Genomic DNA, 21,825 nt, shown 5'->3' with positions numbered 1-21,825 from the left:
GTTCTCTCAATTTTCCTCTCTGTTAGTCCCGCCTATACTTCCTGCCTGGCCACTGCCAATCAGTGATTTATTCATTGACCAATCAGCAACACATTTGACATACAGACCATCCCACAGCATAACCTTACTGTGCATAGAAAAAGGAACATTTTCAATCAACTATTTGTTTAAAATACAGTATCTAGATCTTGCAAAGATCTGTCCAAAGGGCCTTTTTATCTGGTGACCTCTGAAGCAGCTCTTGAAGCCCAACAGAAACTTGAAAGGAAGTGGGCACACTCACAGACTGAGGATAACTCTGCCAGGCAAAGATAAAACTGCATATGAGTTCACAAGCAGTGGACAGATCGGGTATCTCTTGTTTGTAAAAAGCAGTTTTCTTTTCCACTTGCACTTGAACACTTTGTCTAACAAAAAGCCATCTGATACTCAAGAGAGCATATGAAATGATGAGGAGAATTATAAAAAAAAGGATAAGAAAGATTATGCTTTCAAAGTATTTCAAAATAATGTGAATGGCAGGGGAAACAAAAATATGCTTGACCTGAATTGACAAATTTCCCCGGAGTCTTCCATCTACAGAATTTATGATGAACTCGGATGTTATCTACAGAGGTGACATATTTGACACTAGAGATCCAAGCAATACTATCCATGTTCCTGTCTCCATCATTTACAAGTCAGTACATTCACCAATCAGTGTGGTTAGTATTTTTAGTAATCTTTCCTTAGATCGGTAGTTTGAGTTTTGCATAGATTTCCTTTTATATAATGCTTAATCTTTGAAAAATTGTAACATCATTTGAGATCATGCTAAAAAGTATCAGTTCTTAGAAACATTAAACTCCCATTCTTTTCTCACCCAAGTCCTTTGAAATTAACTCACTAAGTTCATGCACCATCATTATACTAAATACCCTACAGGACAGTGTCTAGTTACACTGTTCTCCAGAAAGAAGCATTTCAATGGCTCTCTGTTAAGTAAGGACTATATTTCAAACCATCTTGTGCAGTTGTTTTTATGATTCAAGACAAGCCTACCTTTTAAGTCTGAGATCAGACCTCATTATCCCTCGAATGTTTATGCTCCAGTGATACTAAAATATATCTTCAGGTAGAAAAGATTCTTTTGCATTCTTTTAATATTCTGTCCAAATTCCTATTCTTATTAACATATATGTCAATATTTATTTCAAATTCCATTTACAAAAAAACTATTTGGCATTCTAAGTGAAATTTCAGTCTTATTGCCTAAGACACACTCACCATTGATTTACTTGTGAGCATGAGCTTTGATTCACCTATCAATCTCCCATACTGATTTTCAGCTTGAAGGATGTAGGACATAGACTTGTTATCTTCCTTCTTTTTGGAGTCCTAGTACCTGATACATTGAAAAAGTACCTAGTAATTACTTGATGCATATTTGTTGAATAATTTATGTATAGCATAGTTCTGCCCTCATGAAAGGAGTCGTCAAGAGGACAATATCCTTCAGCTTATACCCATTTTGCAGAACTGACATTTGCCATCAAGATCTACCTAAGCCATGGGACTGTAGCTAGGTATTTAGGGAACAGGTTGTTATTTGAACCCTATTTCCAAAATGATATGATTAAACAGCCTTGTAAGGACAAACCGATATTTTGAAATACAGTGAACAAGATTCTTTTCACATAGTGAAAAATCTCAAGATTTCTATGTTTGATAGTTTAAGAAAAAAAGATGTAATGGAAGACACAGCACAATATCCTGTGCTTTGATTTGTTCAAGATTATGTTTGCTATACTAAAACTCAGTAGAATGTTGTATGAGAAAAATACTCATGTTTGTTCAAAGGCAGTAGTTTATTTTCTTTCCTTTGTATGAGATTCTATTTCAGAGCAGAACAAGCTGACATGAAGATTATACAACATTGACAGTGAGGTAGAATCGTTATAGGTAACCAATATATAAGCATTTTCCAAAGTTTTCTATGGTAATTTATTACATAAATGCACACTGGTGAATACATATACCTCAATCTAACAAAGTATATCAAAGGTTGACATTGCTATCCATTGACTTCATGCCTCGTCATTTTTCTTTTTCTCTTTTTAAAAATTTTCTAGTCCTATTATTAAGACCTATACCCTTATGACGTGATTATATTCCAGTGGACTAATCTCCAAATACTACCATATCAGACAACAGGGGTTCAATATTTGACTTAGTAGGTAATGAGGACAGCCATTAATTTATGGTATCATCAACTGGAATTAATTACCCTAGACAATAAAATAATTCAAAACTAATATCAAGGCTGGGGAGATAGCTCAATCAATACAGTATTTGTTACCTTGGCATGAGCCCCTGAACTCAGTGGCCAAAGCTGAGCATGATGGTGCATACTTCTAAGCCCAGCACTATGGAAATAGAGATGGGTAGATTCCAAGGGCTTGCTTGTAAGCCAATGTAACCTACTGGAGCTACAGACCAGTGAGAAACTGTGTCTCTAAAACAATGTAGAAAACTCTTGATAAAAGGTAAACAGAGTTGACTTTGACCTCCACACACATACACAAACAAACAAACAAAAACCGTCTAGCTACAAGCTACACACATGTACACTTTCCCAATTATGCATATGAAGGTATACTTCATACACTAATTTATTCACATTAAAAAAATCACATTTTGGAAGAGGGAGTAAATAAACTCTATGTTTGAAAATCTAAAAAACCACATTTAATTCAATAATCTCATTGGTTTAGAAAAGCAAATCATCTTTAATACAGCACAATTGTTACAATGCAGGCACATTAATAACTCAAGATAAAATTTATAATGCTCATGGTTTTTGTTATTAGTAAATATTTTAGGGACTTTTCTGAATATTTATTCAGTTGTAAAGACATATTTTTGAGTGTTAACTTTTATTAATCTATACTATCCAAGAATATATGTTTCATCATGACATTTACATACATGTGTATAGGAGATTTTGTTTTGCCAAAAGCCCAATATTGTATTCTTCATTCTTTTACCCAATCTGAAGTTGAAGATTGCTGAATTTTATCTGGTCTTTGTTTTCTAGTGGTTGTTACAATCCATTATTTTTGGACCCATCTACCTGCTCCTGCAAACATAGTCCTGGGTTTTGTTTCTGCCTTTAATAGAGGCAGATTGATATTTTGATAGTCTAATCCCCTATCTTTCTTCTACTATTGTCTTATTGTTATTTGTTTAGAGATGTGTTCACCTAAGAAATGGGGAGAGGGGCATTTTAATGCTTTAAAAAAGAGAGAATCACAGGCTTCACCCGTAAAGAAAAGACACTTTCATCGTTCACTCATCAGCTGATTATTCCTAAATTGTAGAACTCTGTTTTCTGCTAGTCATCTATTATTCATCACTTATATATTAATAGTGTATCAAGAAAATTGAAAATAATGAAACACAATTTACTGTGACATAGGTGGACAAAGGTTATCTATAATGTGCCAAACATTATCATTACTAAAGATGAAAGGAATAAGAAGAGACAAACAGGGGGACAACTACTGGGAAAATGCAAATGGGTTTGGATGAGAAACAAAGCACACATAGTCTTTTCCCTTCATTAGTCTCTTTTCTGCATCTCTTAGAACCGAAATTCCAAAAGTATGTTGAAGTGGCTTGAGAAAATTAGCATGTCTTACATCTCAGATTAGCTTAACATTACCTAGTTATCTGAGCATTCCTCATTTACTATTTATCACAAACTCCAATGAATGCAAATCTAGTACTCACTCGTTTCTTTAAAAACTAAAGTTCTGATTACTTTCATTTCAGCAATAAAGTATATTATACAGGTGGTGAACATTTTTAGCTCAGAAGTTATAGGAATACACCTGGACTTCAGGGTTTTCAACATTTTCTGATTCTGCAACCAGTAAACATCTAGATGCATCTGCAAGGACATTTGTACACTAAACAGGGAATTAGCAATATAGCATGGAGACAGATACTCTGCAAGTTCAGCTCTTGTTTATGGCATTGATCTGGCAACTGCAATGTCACAACACATGCTAGAATTATTATCTGAATATTGGTTACATGTGTCACCTAAAAGGAATTTACTGAGGACTGCTAAAATGTCTCAGCAGGTCAATGTACTTGTTGACAGATCTGACTTGTGGCCAAACTTCAATACCTGAGTTCAATCCAGAGTGGGAAAAAAACTGACTCTTAAATTGTTCTCTAAGTTCCACGAATGTGCCTGAGTACATACATACATAACATCTCCACATATACACTCACTCTACCACATACCAGTACATAAATAAATGAAATTAAATAATTTAAAATTAATATTTATCTCTTTCAAATATTTATAGTTGTCATCTTTTTAAGATCAGAGAACCCACTGCCAGTGGCCCCACAAACTGCCCAAGCCACACAACTATCACCCACCTTCAGAGGGCCTAGTTTGGTCCCATGAAGGTCCCCAGCTGTCAGTCCAGAGTCAGTGAGCTCCAACTAGCTAGGGTCAGCTGTCTCTGTGGCTTTCTCCATCATGATCTTGACCCCTTTGCTCATATAATCCCTCTTCCTTCTCTTTGACTGCACTCCAGGCCAGGATTTATCCCTAGTGCATGAACTGTCTTTTTGGATACCATTCCCTATGAAGGGATACCTTGCTCAACCTCTATACAGGGGGAGGGGCTTGGTCCTGACTCAACTAGATATGCCAAACTTTGTTGACTCCTCATGGGAGTCCTTACCCTCTCTGAAGAGTGATGAGGAGTGGGTTGTGGGGAAGGTGGATGGTAAACAGGAGGAGGGGAGGGAGGGGTAACTGTGGTTGGTATGTAAAATGGAAAAAAAAAACTTTTAAATAAAAAAATGATTAGAGTACCAATGTTAATTTAAATTTAGTTAAAATAATTTAAATTTAGAGAATTAAAGTTAAGTCTCTAAAATTATTGAGGAATTGATAGAAAGAAAGCAATCATCCATTAGGTACATAGTAGCAAATTGGGGTAGGTACAGCTATACTCATTTCTACATTCATATCTATACTTGTCTGTTTATGACAAACTAGAGATTCATGAGTTACCTGACTGGCTCAGGGAAACATTATTTTCAGAGGCCCTTGGCAGAAAGAACATCAAAAAATTCCTAAGACTACAGTATTTTCTAATACAGTAGATCCTTGGATTTTCTAAAGAAAGAGGAAGAACCGCTGTGCTATAAAGTTTCAAATTGAAATGACTTACAGAGGCTGGATTCAGGGGTGTGTGTGTGTGTGTGTGTGTGTGTGTGTGTGTGTGTGTGTGTGTATGTGTGTGTGTATGTGTGCGTGTGTTTGCGTGTGTGTGTGTGTGTGTGTGTGTGTGTGTGTGTGTGAGAGAGAGAGAGAGAGAGAGAGAGAGAGAGAGAGAGAGAGAGAGAGAGAGAGAGAGAGGAGAATATTCTGGTATGACATAAGAAGCATCCTTGCAGCCGGGCGGTGGTGGCACACGCCTTTAATCCCAGCATTTGGGAGGCAGAGCCAGGCGGATCTCTGTGAGTTCGAGGCCAGCCTGGGCTACCAAGTGAGTTCCAGGAAAGGCCAAAGCTACACAGAGAAACCCTGTCTCGAAAAACCAAAAAAAAAAAAAAAAAAGAAGCATCCTTGCAAAGATTAAGCAATTTGGTTAAAGAGAAAAACCCTTATGCATATTATGCATAGCATCATAGCAATGGATCTCTGGCAATTTTGTCAATTCCCTGCACAAGAAGAGCTGTATGTACCAGATGTGTATGTAAATATGTCTTGACATCTTTCATGACCTTCCTGGTAACTTTACCCTAAACAACATACTATGATTGATTAAAAAGGATATTAATTTTTATTTTATAATTTTTTTTGCTTTTATAGTCTTGAATTATAATTCTATTCTTTGATAATAGTTAAAACTCTGATAGAAATCTATAATCAACATACAAAAATATAAATGAAGTTCTTCCCCATAAAGTATGACTGTTCATGTTGATGTTGTTGGTTTAAACATACTCTGACATCATATCTAGAAAAATAAGTGGGTGAGATGACAATGACAGTGAGGTCTATGAGGTTAAATAGGACACTGATGATGATGGTGCTGATGACAGAAATAATGATGTCGATGCTGATGGTGATGATGGTGATGAGATAACAGAGATGATGATGTGATGGCTTCAGTAATGAGTGACAGAGAGGATAATGGAGATGATGGTAAAAGGAAGTAGTTTTCCTTGTATAAAAAAGACTTCGATATGTATGTTTATTGTCTTTGCTAAAGAAGTGTTATGAAGTTGTTTTGTAACACTGCACATTTAAAGATGAAATAACAGATTAATTAAATGACAAGTGATTTTCCAAGAACATATCAATGACTGTTTGTGGTTGTCTAGTCCCAATTCTCATTTAGTGTATAATGATTATATTTCTTGGAAGATGTGCACAGTCGTCAGGAATTACACAGTCGAATCCCTTTATTCCAAGATTCTCTGGCTCTATTTTCCACTGATTATAAGATGAAGGTATTCTTTGTATAGACTGTACTATTTCACCTAAATCGTTCCCATTTTTTAAAAAACATATCCCCTACACAGTATACTATAAAAACTGTTCAGGGAGCTCTGACTTTGTTTTAGGATTTACAGGTAAGCTAGAGGTTGTCTGAAGTGCATGGGATGGGTTATATGCAAATACCTGGACATTTATATAAGGAAGTAGAGCTTCTACAGATTTTTATATCTAAGGGTGGTCTTTCACCTAACCCATGTGATACTCAATTATAACTGTATTCTTTTATATTAGTGAACATTGTTCCTCAAGGAAGCACTTTACCCCAGTGTAAGACTCACCTCTGAATGAAGGGGAACTGTTTAAATAGAAAAAAAAAAATCTTCCATTCATAGTAGCAGAATTTCATTGGAGACAGCTGGTATAAATGAACAGGCACATGGTAAATGTATTCAGCCCTGAAATAGCCTCTGAATCTACTCAACAAACTTATAAAACAGCTCTCAGCTCAGGCCGCACTTTAGAAGCCGCTGAGGGTGCAATCCTGCTGCCCTTGCATTTCTTTTATGCTCATACAGCTCCTATTAACATTGCTCAAAGTTCAGGATACCAGGAAATAAGGGCATTTTTCCCCTGCTTCCTCAATTCTCAATGGCTTTGCAGTCATGGATATTTAGTCACACTTTCTCAATAAAAACAGGCAGTTTTAAAAACAAAAAATACCAGCCAGAAACCTGCAGGAAAGTCTTGCTGGCTACAGGACATTTCTGTTTGCTGAGCCATGTGACACACGGTTCTCATAGAGCACCAGCTGCTTGAAACCTCCTCAGGGCTCTAGACTGTGGGAAAAAATCTCCCACCAGGTATGTGTATATCTGATTGGCTGCATGACATCAACAACTTCCAGCCCAGCAGCATTTGTTTTTGTGTTCACCAGATGCAATTAGCAGACTCGGAAGGAAGCAGTGCACAGCCTGCTATAACAGGTCAGAAATCTGCCCATTAGTAATCAGAGACTTCAGACCTCATGAAATGTATGCCTTGTAAACATTTTACAAAAGTAGTCCTCATGCCATACTTTACTACTCTTCTTTACTTTCATAAAATTATTCCATTAAAGCTGAGATCACCTTTCCTTACAATTAAAAAAAAAAAAAAACTCAGAAGAATGTTTGGCAAATGGCAATTAAAGGAGCCTAGGATATTACCATAAGTTGATGACTTTAGGTTAAGAACCCCTTAAGCTGCTCTGCATTGTCAGCTTTTTTGAGAATGATAATCCGTATACTGGTTATCCTTGTATTACCTAATGTATGAAATAAACTCACATTGATACTTAAAAAACACATATAGAATACCACCATTTGAAAAAAAATAACTATACATACCATACAAAAGAGTTCCTCTTCATTATTAATGTTAATTGAAGTTTTGCATTTGAGAAATGAATGCCTGAATGAAACATGATTGACCAGAATCTTTAGTTACTTTTTCAGTAAGTAAATATCAAAGTATTACTGGCTCAAACATAAATTCTGTTTTTAAAAGAGATACCCAGAATGATCTTTCCATCTCTTTGACAGTCAAAAATAAAAACCAAGAAAAAAGCTGGAGCCGAAAAACCAGCAGTAGGGAGTGTGAGCACATCTTTCCAGCATTTCCAAAGGAGCTGCTGGTTTACTTCCCTGGCCTCTTGTGTTGTGGATCATTTGAAAGCAGTGTAACATATGTTGTGGCTAATCATTCATAAGCCTCGGGTAAAATGGTGCTGTCATGATAATTAACGATTTGACCTACTCTGAGTATTTTCAGTATCAATAACTAACATGCATTTTGTTTTTATTGAGGACATGGATTGGGGTATCTGTCTGGTTTCGTGTCAAGGAAACAAACAGGGCATCTTTGCTACTGCCATGAGAGCCTTACTCATGCTTCCAGAGTTTTGGTCTATCTTCAGAGGAAAGGAAGTTGGCACAAGGAACTTTCTTCCTTGGTCCTGAATCACAACATTTACATGTTTTTCCAAATACGTATCAAGAGTCTCATTACGTGTCTGGTAGTGAAGGAATCTTTGCTGTTTATAAACAAAATCTCCCCATTGACCTTACATGTGATCATATAATGACTTAAAGGAAATTATGCCTTCAACACATACTTAAATATATATGTTCATTGATATCTTTGAGACACTTTCTTCCTTTAGGTTTATCTTCAGCATAACAAAAAAGCAAATTTTATTATAGAGTCAATAAAATGTATTTTTCCCAGATGAATCTGAACTTTGTTTTGAGAGATTATTAAATGTTTTCCATTTTAAACTAAATGGTTTTTAAGTTTCCATATATGTGTATATTGTATGTTGAATATATACCCCCACAGTAACACTATTTTTTCTTGCCCTTCTCTTCCAGTTGGTACCGTTGTCTCCTAGAGAGTTTTACTTTAAATAATTGTGTGATTTTACATATCTACATAAAAGCTAAGAAACATAAAAGGGAGAAAACATGATGTTGACTTTCTGAGAGAATGAATATCTGTAATATACAAAGATGTAAAAAAAATATACAATAAGAAATCACACACCCCAGCCAATAAATTGATCAGCTATGTGAACAGTTTTCAAATGATGAAAAATAAAGAGTCAATATACATATGAAAATGTTAAACTCTACTAGCTGATGGGGGAAATGTCATTTTGTATGCTGTGAAAATGTGTTGTTCTGATTAGTTGATAAATAAAGCTGTTTATCCAATGGTGAGGCAGAATAGGGTTAGATGGGACATTCTAACTAGAGAGGAGGAAGTTGAAAGGCAGAACAGAGGAGACACTGCCAGCTGCTAACATGAGAAGCAAGATGTAAAGATACTGGTAAGTCACAAGCCATGTGGCAAAATATAGATTTATAGAAATGGGTTAATTTAAGAGGTAAGATCTAGCTTGTGAGAAGCCTGAGCCAATAGGCCATACAGTTTGTAATTAATATAAGCCTCTGTGTGTTCATTTGAATCTGAGCAGCTGCGGTACCGTGAGGCCACAGGAGTAGGGTGGGCAGAGAAAAACTCTGAGTTATAACTAGCTATCACAAAAATAAAAATCAATACAAATGAAAATTAAAATCAACCTTACCTCACTAAAAATAACAGTCATTAAGAACTCATATAACAAGTGTTGATAAGGTATGGACCAAAGTGAACTTTTATCTACTACTGGTTGGTATGTGAACAAGCCCAACTATATGGAAGCCAATATGAAGGTTTCTGGGAAAATCAGGAGTGGAGGCAAAATAAAACTAAAACCTGTCCTGGCCAGGTGGCACACACATATAATCCCAGTATCTAGGAGGCAAAGATGAGCAGACCTCTGTGAGATTGGGTCAGTCAGGTGACAACAAGTTCCAGTTCAGCTACAACTTACCACATTTCTGTGTACTTGTTCATAGGTTCCTATGTTGACAAATTACATAGATAGTTACATGTTAATGTTACTGTGACTCTATTCACAATAACAAGATTGTAGAATTAGCTTAGGATCCAAAATTGGAGGAACAAATAAACAATATGTCCTTTATGTACACAATGAATAATAAAGACAACATTCACTGGAAAGAGGGATACAACTGGAGATCATGATATAAAGTGAGCAGATGGATGTTCTTAATGGGCACATTAATTATCAGTACAGGAAAAGTGAAATGAGAACTCACAGGTCTAAAATGTACTTCTAAGCACTTCACAGAAAATAAATGAGTCTATAAAAATGTAAAATAAATTTGGTGTTTTATCTGTTTTTTCATTTTGGCTTTGGGGAAGGCTGCTCAAATTTTTCTTTTGATTATATATTTTCAATGTAAAGAAACAGTGTATTACACTTATCTAAACATTTTTAGCTAAAAAATATGTGGGGTTAGTGGTTTTGTCTCAATATTTGCATCATGTGGATCAATCACAAAGAGACATCTTCTAAATAATATAAAATGGTTTACCCCAATTGATTTGAGTTAAATCATCATACGTTTACAAACACAGGCAGCATCATGTTTCCTTTTTCTATTTAGCGGAAATTAGCACATTGTAGAGGCATGTATAAGAACAATAGTTTCTATAAACTATTTTCTATTTATTGATCTTTTACTTGAATAAATATTTAGTGATTTATTTCTTCATACAGAATTATGATGTAAAACTTTGTTCCACAGGCAGTATTAAAGTTATTTCTGCCTAAATAATAAGTTTCCCCAAAATTTCTTTTGTCCCATACAAAATGGCAGCTAATGAATGTAAGGCTAGAAGTTAATAATTTTGTATTGAAATTACTTTGCTGAGAGAGGAAATTATATATTTCCTAGGCAAGCAATTGAATGATTAAAATAAGCATGTACTAATATACTTGCATGGACAAATCAATTAATAAATCCAGTACTGTTCAATGATATCTCTGTATTTTTATTTATTTTTTTTCCCCTTTTCTATTTTAATGAAAAGAAAAAAAGAAAAAGGTTATAACTAACAAAAGAAAAACTATATACAAAAGTACAATAACTATATACAATATATACAAGTAATATATACCTAAACAATGTCTGGTCCATTTGTATTTGACAAATTCAGAGAAAATAATTTCATTATCTATCCTATTTTGGTAAGTCCAAAATGTATCTAATTCACTTTCTATCCTAATTAATCTTCAACAATAACTAACTAACCTTCAACTATAACTAACTAATCTTCAACTCCCTCAGAGACCCAAGAAGGAAATAATATTAGCTAACAAAAATAAAAACAGGAAGTGCATGCAAGCAACTTCCAAAAAATTTGTGAGTTGACAGAAACAGCCAGCTGCCTGGACAGTCACCTGAGGTTTCTCCACAGTGTTGGGGCATCATCTTCAGCCTATAGGCTTAGCGTATCATAACATGACACTAGTGGAATTCAGGTGCTTCTGGTACATGGACTGCTCTCACCCAATGTGAGGTTGAACTGTTGACCTTGTGTACATCCTACTTCACAAATGAGTCTGTCAGATATCTCTGTATTTTTAAAGAACACTTAACGACTATACTTGTAGCATATTTCAGGTAATTGACAAGACAAACTTTTCTTAACTATAGACTTCATGTTGTACTTTAAACACCTAGAATTATAATTAGCGGTGTGGTTCTCTGCTAGATAGTTTTTAATGTCAACTTGACATAGTCAAGGATCATTAGAGAAGAGGAAATTTAATTTCAGAAAATGCCCCCACTCTACCGGGCTGAAAGAAGCCTTTGGGACATTTTCTTGATTAATTATTGATGTAGAAGAGTCTATCCCACAGGAGTCAGTGGTACCACTGGCTGAGTTGTCCTGGATGGGAAAAAAGAAAGCAGCCTATGCAAGCCTTGAGGAGAAAGCCACCAAGCAGTATTCTTCCATGACATCTTCTTCAGGTCCTCTCTTAAGTTCCTGCCTGAATGAATCCTCTCAGGGATGGATTGTGATCTGAGGGTTGCAAGATAAATTCAATCCTTTTCTCATAAATTTGCTTTTGGTCAGGGTGTTTTTAATCACAGAAAAAGAAACCCTAACTACGACAGTGCTCTTTGACAAAAATTCATTTATTTCCAGTACTTCAAAGTCTCTGGCAAACACCAGTCTGCTCCCTGATACTGTACATTTGATGTTTGCTTTTGCAACTCCTCATGCAGTATGGATTTGACTGTGTTTGTATTTATTATGTAACTTACAATAATGTTTCCAGGTTTTTCCCATCTTGTTTGAAAACGGCATCATTCTCCCTTCCCCACCTTCCTCCTCTCTTATGGCTGAGGAATGTTTCATGTGGATATACCAAATGGCATGCTTTCCTTAGCCATTTGATGAACACACAGTTTATGGTGAATAAGCATTGGGTCACAGATACGTCTTTGAGTTTAATTTATTTAAAATTCCGATTTAAATATATATTTTCCAACATATTTAGAAAAGGGATTGCTGAGTTGCATAGTGTTTCTATTCTTAATATTTCGATGAAATTCTGTACAGTTCTGTACACTCACTCTACTCTCCATCAATGTGCTTTGGCACTAGAAACATACAAATTTTCTATTTTTACAAGTGCATGTGAGTGTGTTATTCAAGGTAGAGCATATCACCTCACACAGACTCAACAGTAAACTATATCCTCCGGCTTCTGCATATGTCTGCAATATGTATTGTCTTCTTGAAAATGGTTACCATTAAAGCTGTGATGTTATATCTCATTGGGTTTTATCTTCATTTCCCCTATGCTTAGTAATAAGGATATTTTTCCTAGAAATTTTTTTTGTGGAAATAATGTCCTTGTTGGTCTGATGAACATATAAAAAGAGTCTATTTGCTTCCTTGTCATTGGGTTTTCTTTGTTGCTGTTCTCTCTCCTGAGCATCAGGCTGCAGGATCTAGCTGCATACATATCTGTATATAATCACTAAGTATCACTGATAGTACTTAGTTGATTCCATTTGACTTGGTATTCTAAATACCCAGGTCACTGAAACAGTATGTCAGTTATGAAGGAGCTTGGGAAATTTATCACAATTTTACAATTTTACTTCTGTGACACTGTAAGTTATGTGGACAGAATAGACCAGAAATTCACAGCTTGGATTACACAAAGCCCGTTTGCATATCTAGGAAAGTATAATTTATTAAAAAAGGCAGCAAAATAAGAAATTCATATATCTCTCAAGATATCTTTTTCAAGAAAATATATCACCATATCAAAGCAAGTTGATACTATAAGTCATTTCTGGTCTTATTTTATTTCATTGGAAATGAATTAAAAACAAATCAGCTTACAATTTGACATACAATATAAACCATTTAACAATAGGAGTCTCCATTTATTTTCAGACTGAATGTGCCATTTATGAAACTATCCACACAAAGGCGGTATATCTACTTTTAGAAAATATATCATACACTTCCTCTCAGTTATTCCATTGGCACTCTGTTGGTTATAATGAGGGATGTGGAACAATACTTCTGTTCATCTTCATGTAGTCATATGACACATGTTTGTGTGTCTGTTTTAGTGCTTTATTTTTACACTTTCAAATTACTAAAGAGAGGCTTGGAGCTACCTAAGTAGCTCATGCAGAGTGCCATCTCAAAACCTGACAGTGATAAAGACTTCTAAACATTCCCAGTGCCTTTATAGATCTTGATTAAAGCATTTTATCTGTCAGCATGGATTGTGGTACATTTCTCTTTTTTTGTGAGGAGTGCAGATACATACAAAGGAGAATGTGATTAAGGAAGTGACAGACACACATCAGTCCACATAATTGATTCTATTTCCTCCTCATTTGATGTGAAATATAACTTTCAGGAGGATGAAACTTGTGGTTTTATTTTTGTTTTAAAAGACTTGTATGTCCTTCAAGTTTATAAAAAAAACATGCTTTTTTATAATAAAACTTGTGGTTTTATTTTTATTTTAAAAGACTTGTATGTCCTTCAAGTTTATAAAAAACATTGCTAATGTTATAAGACTAATAAGCAATTGCTTACAATCTTTTTGTAGATCTTTTATTATTAATTTTTTCATTTTACAAACCAACCCCTGTTCCCCATCTCTTCCCTTCTCCCACTTACCCCACCTCCCCTCCATACCACCCCCCATCACCTCCTCATAGGAGGCAATTCCTCTTTTGGGCAGTCAACACAGGCTGGCATACCAAGTTGGGGCAGGACCAAATCCTTGACCCCTGCATCAAAGCTGAATAAGGCATTTCACCATAAGGAATGGATTCTAAAAAGCCAATTCATATACCTGGTATAAGTCCTGGTCTCATTTCCAGGGAACCCACAAACACATCAAGTCACCCCAAGTGTCACCCACATTCCGAGGGCCTAATGCATTCCCATATAGGCTCCCCAGCTGTCAGTCCAGAGTCCATGAGCTCCCAATAGCTTGGATCAGCTACCTCTGGGGTTTTTCCAGTAATGATCTTGACCCTCTTTGCTCCTATAATCCCTCCTCCCTCTCTTCAACTGAACTCCAGGAGCTTGGCTAAGTGCTTGGCTGTGGGTCTCTTCATTTGCTTCCATCAGTCACTGAATTCAGGTTCTATGATGAAAATTAGGTATGGCAGTATCTCAGAAAATTTGAAATCAACCTAACTCATGACCCAGTTATACCACCCTTGAGCATATACCCAAAAGATGCTCAACCACACCACAAGGACATAGACTCAACTATGTTGATAGCAGCATTATTTGTAATAGCCAGAACCTGGAAACACCCTAGATGACCCTCAACTGAAGAATGGATAAATAAAATGTAGTACAGTTACATAACAGAGTATTAAGTAGGGGGGGGGAAATGTCATCATGAAATTTGTAGGCAAATGGAATTAGAAAAAAAAATCATCCTAAGTGAGGTAACCCAGACCCAGAAAGACAAACACTATATGTACTCACTCATAAGTGAATATTAGACACAAAGCAAAAGATAAATAGGCTACAATCCACAATCCCAGAGAAGCTAGGTAAAGAGTAAGAACCTAAAAGGGACATGTATGGACTGACCCAGGAAGGGGAAAGATTTAAGATTTCCTGATTAAACTTGGAGGGGATCGAGGGGAAGGAATGGAAGGTGGGAACAGGGGGGTTTGAGATGGCTGACTTGCGGGAAAGACAGAGAAGGAGAGCAATGAAAGAGATCTCTTGGCAGAGGGAACTATTAAGAGGTTAGGGAGAAACCTGGAACTAGGGAAGTCCCCAGAAACTCACAAGGATGTCCCCAGCTAAGACTCAGCAATGGTGGACATGTGCTTGAACTAGCTTTCTATTGTACTCAGATTGGTGTCTATCCTACTTGCTTACAATCTTTTAAAAATTGCTATGCATGCTTCTTCTACATTCCAGTTAAGCAATTCCATTACTAGGATGATGCTTACAAGCATAAGCATATCTAGCAAACGGAGTATCATTAATGAAGAAATTAATGGATATTCTTGAAATATATACAGACACACACAGACACACACACACAAATGTACTAGAAATTCAGAGAAAATGATGTTTTATTATATAATGACTACTTTTTTTATATTTTAAATACACATTAGGAAGGCTTCTTTCAAAAACATATGAGGTTAATTTAATTTTCATGAACATAATTTAGGTCAGGTCTTTATGTATCTTATAAAAATATAATATTTTAGTTTAAATCCAGAATACAGTGGAATGAAAGTACTAAACAAAATTTCACAAAGCAACATTTTTAGCCTAATAAGATCCATAATGAAAATGTCAATGTATTTATGTACCAATATTTACATTGTTATACAACAAGGTAAGCAGTCTGATTTTATTATATTAGAACCATAGTCAAGTTTGAATCTTTTCCAGAAACAATGTTAGTATTTTAATACCTTTTAAGTAATTCTACTGCTATATTAACACTAATTTTTGACAGTCTATTATATCATTTCTTCTCTTCCTTTAACTCAATTCCTCCCATGTATCACTTTCTCTCTCTTTCAAATTTATAACCTCTTTATCTTTCTTTTTTTTTGGAGCTGAGGACTAATGCTGTGGGATGGTCTGTATGTCAAGTATGTTGCTGATTGGTCAGTAAATAAATCACTGATTGGCCAGTGGCCAGGCAGGAAGTACAGGCGGGACAAGGAGGAGAATAAAGCTGGGGAGTGGAAGGCTGAGTCAGAGACACTGCCAGCTGCCACGATGACAAACAGCATGTGAAGATGCCAGTAAGCCACAAGCCATGTGGCAAGGTATAGATTTATAGAAATGGATTAATTTAAGCTGTAAGAACAGTTAGCAAGAAGCCTGCCACGGCCATACAGTTTGTAACCAATATAATCTCTGTGTTTACTTGGTTGGGTCTGAGCGGCTGTGGGACTGGCAGGTGAGAGAGATTTGTCCTGACTGTGGGCCAGGCAGGAAAACTCTAGCTACAGACTGAACCCAGGACCTTGCACTTGCTAGGCTAGCGCTCTACCACTGAGCTAATTCCCAATCCCTATCTTTCATTATTTACATATATAGATACAAAAAGTTTTCTATCTATCTTTCTGTAGATAGTAAACCCTTGATATACAACTTAAGTCCTCACTATTTTCAGTGTAGAATGTCACATTTAGACATTGACACTATTGTGCTTGTGTAATAGATGGCTGAATATTTGCTCTTAAATAAAACAGCATTTTCTCCACTATATATTTCTTTCCCTCTTTTTTTAACTAACACAGGATAAAATACATCAGAAATATCAGCAATAGGCTGGTGGTGGTGGCACACACCTTTAATCCCAGCACTCTGGAGGGAGAGTCAGTCAGATCTCTGTGAGTTTGAGGCCAGCCTGGTCAACAGAGGTAGATCCAGAACAGGCACCAAAACAACACAGAGAAACCCTGTCTCAAAACCTCCCTCTCCCCCCTCCCAAATATCAGCCATAAATAATGAAAACTGGTGAGTAGGTTCAAAATGGTGAGTAGGTTCAAAATGATAATAATAACATTGGATATGAAAAATGTAACTGTTCATTGCAACAAAAACATGGAAATTTAGAGACTCATAAACACATAATTAAAAATCTGTAGTCAACAAAACTGTAAATATCTTTGGATATATATGATCCACAGAGAGTTAAATTAAGATAAGATTAGCAATTTGAAGGAAAAAAGAAACTATTTTTCAATAAAAAGGAAAATAATAATAGTAATAATAAAAATAAAAGAAAAGAAAATGCAAATAAGGACCTAGATTTATTTTGAAAATAGCTTTTACCCTTGATAACTTAGAAAGGATTTCAGAGTCCCGAAAGTGAGCTTTGAAAACCAACACGGTAGTATAAAAAGCACACAATCATGAGTGCAGCCTTCTACATTGTGATCTTTAGAAGCTATTTCCTCTTTCTCAGTTTCAGCATTTTACACATTAACACAGTGGTTAGAATGACAAGATGTTCAGAATCTTGGTGGGTTTTGCATCCTGTGCTCTCTATCCCCTGTATTTTTGTTTTAATGGAACAGATTTCATCTTCTTCCTCTTCCTTCTGCTCCTCCTCTTCTGTTTTCCTCCCCTCGTTCCTAACCTTTCTGAGTCTAGTGGTGGTTTGTGTGAGAATGTACTCCATAGGCTCAGTATTTTAATACTAGGTCCCCAGTTGCTATCAGTGTTCAGGGAGGCTGTAGAACAACTACAAGGTGCAGACTTGCTGTAGGCAGCATGTCACTGGGCCAAGTTTAAGAGTTTATAGCCTTGCCTTTCTTCCACTTCTGTCTTTGATTCTTTGTGTAGCTGTGATGTGATCTCTCCGTGTCCTGCTCTAAGGCGCTGTTACCATGCTTCATCCACTGTTATAAACTCTGCTTATGTAATTGTAAGCCTAAATAAAGACTTTCTTTAAAAATTTTACAAAAGCAAAACAAAACAAGGAAACAGAGACATACATAACACCTAGTGACAGAGAAGCTCTAAGTAATCTGCCACTCTGTCCCCCTTCAAAAATATTGCAGAGCCAGATGGATTCAGCAGAGTCCAACCATACCTTGAAATACAAATAATGCTAATATTTCTCAACCTGTATTGCAGAAACACAGTGAAGGAGAATTTCCAACTTATTTTTTATGGAACCTCTTTTTATGATATAAAAACCACACAAAGACTCAAGAAAAAAATTATGAACCATATGGCTTATAAACATAGAGACAAGTATTCTCAAGAAAATACTTGGAAACTGAATTACAAAACATATCCAAAAGTTTACCCACCATGATCAAATTTGGGTTCATATCGTTGATGGAGGGATGGTTTAACATGCATAAATAAAAAATTGTACTACATCAAATAGACTAAAAGACAAAAACCCCATAGTTATATTCTAGATGCTTAAAGGCCTTGGAAAACATCCAAAACCCATTAATGAAGAAGTCAGGGACAGATTAGTGATGAAAAACAATTTATCTCAACACAATAAAGAAAACCTACAGGTAATATCATTCTAAATGGGGACAAATTCAAAGCATTTCTACTAAAATCAGGCATAACACAGTGATGTCCACTGTCTCTATATTTATTCAGTAAAGTACCTGAAGTCTGAGCTACAGCAATAAGACAAATGACTTAGATAAAGATGCTACAAACAGGAAAGGAAGAGGTCAACGCATCCTTATATGCAGATAGTACGATTATATAGAAAAATGATATAAAAATGCCACCATGAAAACTGTATACAAATGACAAACATCTGAGAAAAATGAAAGAAATGAGTACCCTTCACAACAGGAATGAACAAAGGTATCTCAGAGTATATAAACAATCAAGTGAAAGACTTGTATAATAAAAGCAAAACATTAAAATATTAATATCAGAAGATGAAAACCTCTCCCAGGTGTATGGATACATAGAATTATTGTGAAAATTACCAAAATCAATCTGCAGATTCAATGTAATCACCATCAACATTCTAACACAATTCATCACAGGAATTGGAAAAAAGACTTAATTTTCATATGGAAGTACACACAGAGAGACACAAACACATATACATGCACACAAATAACCAAATAACTAAAATAACTGTGAATATAAAGAGAACTACTGTAGGTATCACCATCCCAGATTTCAGTTATATTTCAGCGCTATACTAATAAATATAGCATAGCATTAGCATATAAAAATAAATATATTTATCAATGAAACAGAACTGAAAACCTAGGCATATGCTCACACCTATACACATCTATTTTTTGACAAAGAAGTAAAAACAATTCACTATAGAGAAGACAACATCTTTAAAAACTAGTATTGGTAAAACTGGATAGCCGCATGTAGAATAATGAAAATGGATCTATATTTATCAAACTAATAAAACCTCCACTGCAAATGAACCAAGGAACTAAACATAAGACCAGATACCCCATATCTGATAGAGGACAAAACATGCTTGAACTAATTATCACAAGGTAGTAATTTTTTTTTTATCAAGATGGCAGTACTAGAGGCATATAGATCAACAATTAATAAATGAGACCATAGGAATTTAAAGGGCTTCTGTACAACATGACAAAGTGAGTGCTGACTGAATGGGAAAAATAAGTTTATCAATTACACACCTGAAATAAGGTTAGTGTCCAAAAATGCAAAGAACACAAGCACACGCACACACACACACACACACACACACACACACACACACACACACGCACGCACGCACACACACACACACACACACACACTGAATCTAGGAATCAAGAAAACAAATACCTCAATTAAAAGTGCTCAGTTTTTGAAACCATCAGAGAAATGTAAATAAAAACTAAAAACTACTTTAAAATGTTCTCTTACTTTAGTTAGAATGACCAAGAGTAATAAAACATGGCAGCAGATGCTGGCAAGGATGCAGGGAAAGGTCAACACATCTATTTAAGCCAGAAAAACAAAACAAAACAAAATGACCTTCACCACCTGATGAATCCATAATGAAAATATGGTAATTTACACAATGGGGTATTATTTAGTCATGAAAAAAATGAAATTCTGGAATTTTCGGGTAAATAGGCAAATGAGCAGAGCTAAAAACCATTGTCCTGATTGAAGTAACCCAGACTCAGAATGACAAATATTGCATGTCTTCTCTTACATTTGGATGTTAGATTTTTAAGCTTTAGATGTGTATTCTTCATTTAAAATAACCACAGAAGTAAGTAATAAGGGACAAAGATGGCAAGGCTTGCAAAAAGCAGAAACATATTATAGTGTTATAAAGGGTAACGGAAAAATCTAGAATAGGAGGATTAACTGGAAGGGGTGTGGGAGGGCTGATGGGAAAAGGGAAGAATATGGGAAGGAGTAACTAACAATAAAGGCTTGTGAAAAGCTGTACGGAAACCTACTGGTGTAGAAACCTCATGAACACACACAGACACACACACAGACACACACACACACACACACACACACACACACACACACATATATATATATATATATATATATATATATATATATATATAAAATCCTATATGGGCAATGCATGGAGAGTGACTGACTATGGGGCACTCAGTCCTAAATGAGAAGTCTTTATTAAAGCTCATCTTCTCATGCGGAAGAGGACGTAGAAAGATGGTATGGAACAGAGGTGACAAGGACAAGGAGAAGTGGGCACAAAATTTCACCCTTAAAATATCAATTTGAAATTGAGGTCTGTTGGGAAAGGGAAAAATCAGTCTCTACAGAGGAGTGACACTGGGGATAGCAACCATACTCCAGGTCAGGTCACATGCCTAGAAGTAATCAGTCATGCAAAAGGTGTGATTCTCTCTCTCTGTCTCTCTATGTCTCTCTGTCTTTCTCTCTCTGTCTCTCTGTCTCTCTCTCTCTGTGTGTATGTGTGTGAGTGTGCATGTGTGTGTGTGTGTGTGTGTGTGTGCATATGTTTGTGCATGTGTTTATGTGTTATTTTATTTTTTTGTAATTTCTGTCATCTCGTTTCACTTTGAGTTTTTCCTAACAGAGACAAAGAACATGAAGTTGGAGGGGTAGGGAAGTGAGGAGCATCTCAGGTGAGTTAGAAGAAGGGAAAAATGAAAACAAGATATGTTTGTTTTGAAAACAGTTTGCAATTTTCTTTAATAGTAATGAAATCCTTGCAAGATAATACATACAACAAATAAAAATGAGAAAATATGCAAATTAGTTTTTGAGTCTGAAACTGATGAGAAAGGAGATATTTATCACACAATATCATTAAGTAATTCCCAAGTAACAGATATTTTTAAGAAAGTTTCAGCCAGGCAGTGGTGCTGCATGCCTTTAATCCCAGCACTCAGGAGGCAGAGGCAGGCCTGGTCTACAGAGTGAGTTCCAGGAAAGGCACAAAGCTACACAGAGAAACCCTGTCTCGAAAACAAACAAACAAACAAAAAAAAAACAAAAAAAAAAGAAAAAGAAAAAGAAAAGGAAAGTTTCATGTCAATTTCTACACTGTACTCAATTTAATTTTAGCTTTTATATATTTTATTTTGAAAAATAGGCATAATTTCAATTTGAAAAATTTGTGTTTTAAGAATCCAGCCTGATTTTGGTGCTGATTGATTTTTATTCATTGATTTTCATCAAAACTTGGGTAATTTAGTGTTCTGCATGAACTTTTCAAATAGTTATGCTGAAAACCACTTTGAAATGATTAAAATAATTACTTCTTCTATTCATGTAACTATAACTAGATGATGAAGTAAATCAATGTCTGAAATGTTTTACTTGTATCATTATTAGATTACTAATAGAAATTTTCCTTTAATAATGAAGAAATGAAAGGA

The sequence above is a fragment of the Peromyscus californicus genome, unplaced genomic scaffold, assembly GCF_007827085.1.
Source record: "Peromyscus californicus insignis strain IS unplaced genomic scaffold, ASM782708v3 Scaffold_5__1_contigs__length_169319896, whole genome shotgun sequence".
Taxonomy (NCBI): Eukaryota; Metazoa; Chordata; class Mammalia; order Rodentia; family Cricetidae; genus Peromyscus; species Peromyscus californicus.
The sequence above is the reverse complement of the archived record's forward strand: the minus strand, read 5'-3'. Positions refer to the sequence as shown.